The sequence below is a fragment of the Arachis hypogaea genome, chromosome 15 (assembly GCF_003086295.3).
Source record: "Arachis hypogaea cultivar Tifrunner chromosome 15, arahy.Tifrunner.gnm2.J5K5, whole genome shotgun sequence".
In the NCBI taxonomy this organism is placed as follows: Eukaryota; Viridiplantae; Streptophyta; class Magnoliopsida; order Fabales; family Fabaceae; genus Arachis; species Arachis hypogaea.
In genome coordinates this window covers 103,514,378-103,518,795 of record NC_092050.1, presented here as the reverse complement: position 1 = coordinate 103,518,795, position 4,418 = coordinate 103,514,378, and the positions used below count along the sequence as shown (strand labels likewise).

The 4,418-nt window shown below is 40.9% G+C and overlaps 1 non-coding gene across 1 annotated transcript; it reads left to right on the top strand.

Annotated features, from left to right (window-relative positions):
• Positions 1-838: 838 nt before the first annotated feature.
• On the top strand, positions 839-945 carry LOC112753973 (small nucleolar RNA R71). The gene has a single exon (XR_003178332.1). It is a non-coding gene; the product is annotated as a small nucleolar RNA R71 (small nucleolar RNA).
• The last annotated feature ends 3,473 nt before the right edge of the window (positions 946-4,418 follow it).

Here is a 4,418-nt window from a genome sequence, read left to right as displayed (position 1 = left end):
CCATCTTACCTTCTTTGTTTCACCTCTCGGATTCTTCTCTGTGTCACTTGGGAATCCATCTGTGGGTTTGGGAATTTGCTCAGAGAGATACCCCACTTGAGATTCCAACCTCTTGATTGTGTCTCCCTGGTTCTTGAAACTGGCTCGCACTTCCTCCTTGAACACCTTGTTGTCTTGAATTTCCTTGCTTATGCCTTCAAGTAGATTCTCAATCCTTGAGATTCTTTCATCAAATGATGATAGGTCAGGCTGAGGAGGGTTATTCTGGTCTTGATATGAATGTGGAGAGGTGTTGTTATGGGGGTGTTGATATGGTCTAGATGTGAAGTGTTGGTGGGTTGCATTGTTTGGATTTGGACGTCTTTGATCAATGCTTTGGTCTTGTTGATTTCCCCACCCAAAGTTTGGGTGATTCCTCCATCCAGGGTTGTAGGTCTTGGAGTATGGATCATGGTTTTGCCTAGGTGAATTCCCAATGTAGTTGGCTTGCTCCTGACTACCCTCTGCTTCTTCATTCATTCCTTCTTGGGTTGTTGATGAAGTGGAGATTGCTGCTACTTGGTTCCTCTCCATCTTCTTGGTGAGGTCAGCCAGCTGCTGAGTAATGAGCTTGTTTTGGGCCAGCAAAGCATCTACATTGTTTAGCTCCATTACTCCTCTTGTGTTCCCTCTTTCGAAAGCATAGAAGTAGTCATTCTCTGCTACAGTTTCAATGACATCTATGGCCTCATCAATGGTCTTCTTCTTGTTCAAAGATCCTCCAGATGAATGGTCTACTGCCTTCTTTGATTCATATGACAGGCCTTCATAGAAAATGTGCAGCTGCACCCATTCATTGAACATATCTGGTGGGCACCTCCTTGTTAAGTCTTTAAACCTCTCTCATGCTTCATATAAAGTCTCACCATCTTGTTGTCTGAAAGTTTGGACCTCAGCTCTCAGCCTATTGATTCGTTGAGGGGGGTAAAATCTTGCTAAGAATTTGTTCACCACATCTTCCCAAGTTGTCAAGCTCTCCTTCGGGAAAGACTCCAGCCACTTGGCTGCCTTATCCTTGAGTGAGAATGGAAATAAGAGCAGTCTATAGGCGTCAGGATGAACACCATTAGACTTCACTGTGTCACATATTCTCAGGAAAGTGGTTAGATGTTGATTGGGGTCTTCTTGGACACTTCCTCCGAACGAACAGTTGTTCTGAACAAGGGTGATGAGCTGTGGTTTTAGTTCAAAATTATTGGCATGGATGGTTGGCTTTTGAATGCTACTTCCACAGTTTCCTGAGTTTAGATTGATGTAAGAGCCTAAAACTCTTCTATCCTCCCCAGCATGATTTGCTCGACCTCTTCCGCCATGGTTGTGATACTCTTCTTCATGATGGTTTTCCATGTTTTCTTCCATGTTTGGTTCAAAGTATTCCTCAAAGTGTTCCTCCTCTTCTTCAGCACCAACTACACGTTTTTCTCTTGCCTCCCTCCTTAGTCTAAGGAAGGTTCTCTCAGGTTCAGAATCAAAGGAAGTTGAAGCCCCGCTTCTTCTCCCTGTCATACAACCAACAAGTGCAAGCAAAGAGAATAGGTGCAGAAAGTATATCTGTCAGAATTACTGTTAGTGTGAGTGATGCAATATATCAAACAGTTAGTGGGTTAGTGAAATGAATGGTAAATAACAAAGAAAAAGTAGGGGGAAGGGAAGAAATTAACTAAAACAGAAAGTAAATGACTCAAACAGAAAATTAAATCAAACAAAACAAAAATGCTCAATCTAGTTATCCTCCAATCTAATCATTGTTGATGCACAATCAATCCCCGGCAACGGCGCCATAAACTTGATGCACGGAAAACTTGTCTCATAACAAATTTCCTTCGGCAAGTGTACCGAATTTGTCGTCAAATAAAAACTCACAATAGAGTGAGGTCGAATCCCACAAGGATTGATTGATCAAGCAACTTTAATTAGAGGAATGTTCTAGTTGAGCGAATCAGAATTTGAGTTGAGAATTGCAGAAAATTAAATGGCGGAAAAGTAAATAACAGAAAGGTAAATGCTAGAAATAAGAGCTGAAAGTAAATGACTGAAAGTAAAGTGCAGAATTGTAAATGGGAATGGGGGAATTGCTCATGAAAGTAAATGATAGAAAATAAAGAGAATGGGTAAGATCAGAAATGGGGAGTTCATTGGGCTTAGGAGATGTTGCATTCTCTGGATCAATTTCATTTTCATCTCTTCCTCAATCAATGCACTCATTGATCTCCTTGGCAATCTTAAGTGATTGAATTACAATTTCTTGTAATTCAATCTCTCAAATCTTGATCAATAGCCAATTCCATGGTCAATTGCTCATGAGAAGAGATGAAGTATGGTCACTGATTATACCACATGCATTTCCCAAATCAAGTGTTGAGAGGATTATAGTCACATATCCATCCAAATCCAATTTGGTCCAGCATGAGAAAGCATTTCTAGCATGATCTCTTCATTCCTCTTTCAAGGTTCAGAAGAGATCCAAGTTTGAATAGCTTCTTTTCCAAGATAACTACCCAATTGGATGAAGATCGAAAGCTTTCAAGTAAAATCAAGAGAAAAGATAGAAGAAGAATAATGAAAACTAGTATTGATCCATCAAATTACAACAGAGCTCCCTAACCCAATGAAAGGGGTTTAGTTGTTCATAGCTCTGGAAAATGAAAACAAAGATGGAGAATACATGATGAAAACTAGAAGTGCAGAGAAAGTAAATACAAAGAGTAATTCTATGCCCAGAGGCTCCCTATAATTTCCAACCCCTAAAATAATTCAAAGCTACTCCTATATATACTACTCTTCTGTTCTTCTAGTTGATTCTTTAAGTCTTGGGTATGGGCCTTTGGATCTTGAGTTTGAAGCAGTTTTCTTCTTCATTGGGCTTAGCTTTACTTGTAGAGAGAAAGTGTGAAGTAGGCAGAGACTTTTAGCTCAGGAAGTTAGTGGTGTTAACGTTCAGTGAAAATGTGGGTTCGAGAACGTTAGTGACAATCACCTTTTTCACTAACGTTCCTCACCAAAGTTAAGAGCCATGTTAAACTCAACGTTAGTGGCACAAACATTGCCACTAACGTTTCCACTATGTCCTTCGCACACGTTATTGGGACTCAAATTTCCCAATAACGTTTAGGATACTCCCCCTTCCCTACGTTAGAGTTCACGTTAACTTAGTTAACGTGGCTCTTTTAACGTAGGCTTGCCAACCTTCGAGAACGTTAGTGACACTTAGCATTGTCACTAACGTTCCAATGTGCCCCTAATTCTCACGTTAGAGTCCATGTTAACTAGGTTAACGTGGCTTCTAACGTGGCCATGCTAGCCATTTCCAACGTTAGTGACAAAGTTGAGTGTCACTAACGTTGGCTCAACATTCCCTTATCCACGTTAGCTTCCACGTTAACTAAGTTAATGTGGGAGTTAACGTGGCTCATGGTGGCATGTGTGGGCTCCTTCCAACGTTAGTGACAATGTTGGGTGTCACTAACATTGGCGTCACCTCCCTTTTTCATGTTAACTTCCACGTTAACTAAGTTAACGTGGGAGTTAACGTGGCTTAATGTGACTTGGCCAACGTTAGTGATAATGTTGAATGTCACTAACGTTGGCTTCCCCCCTTTCTTCTTAACGTTAGAGGCCACGTTAACTAAGTTAACGTGGTGACTAACGTGGCCACTTATGAGCTTGGTCCAATGTTAGTGATAATGTTAAGTGTCACTAACGTTGGCTCCATTTCCTTTCTTCCACGTTAGAGTTCACGTTAACTTAGTTAACGTGACTCTTAACGTGGGCAATGATGGCTTCGAGAGCGTTATTGGCAATCACTTTTCTCATTAACTTTGCAAGTTACTCCCATTCCACGTTAGTGTTAACGTTAGTGTAACTAACGTAGCCACTAATGTGGTTCTTCTTTGCTTCCTTTGTCCTGAAATCAAGCAATAAAGTGCATCAAAGTTCTAGTCCAAGTCATGGGAAATGCAACATCCAATTTGTCTTTAAATTCATGCAAAATCCTCATGAAATCATGTAAATTGCACAATGCATGCTTGAATCAAGATGTAAGTGAATATCTACCCAAAACCAGCTTATTTCCTAAGGAAATGCATGAAACTACCCTAAAAACAGTAAAGAAAAGGTCAGTGAAACTGGCCAAAATGCCCTGGCATCAAAGGGATATTGCAGAAGACAGATCTAGCAGGCAGAATTTTACAATGGGCAGTCGAGTTATCCGAGTTTGACCTCCAATATGAAGCTCGGACAGCCATCAAATCACAGCACTTGGCCGACTTCATTGCAGAATTCACAGATACCCTGGAAACCCCACAGAATGGAATCTCTACATGGACGGTTCCTCGAATAAGATTGGAAGCGGCGCAGGTGTGATAATAGAAAGCAACCAA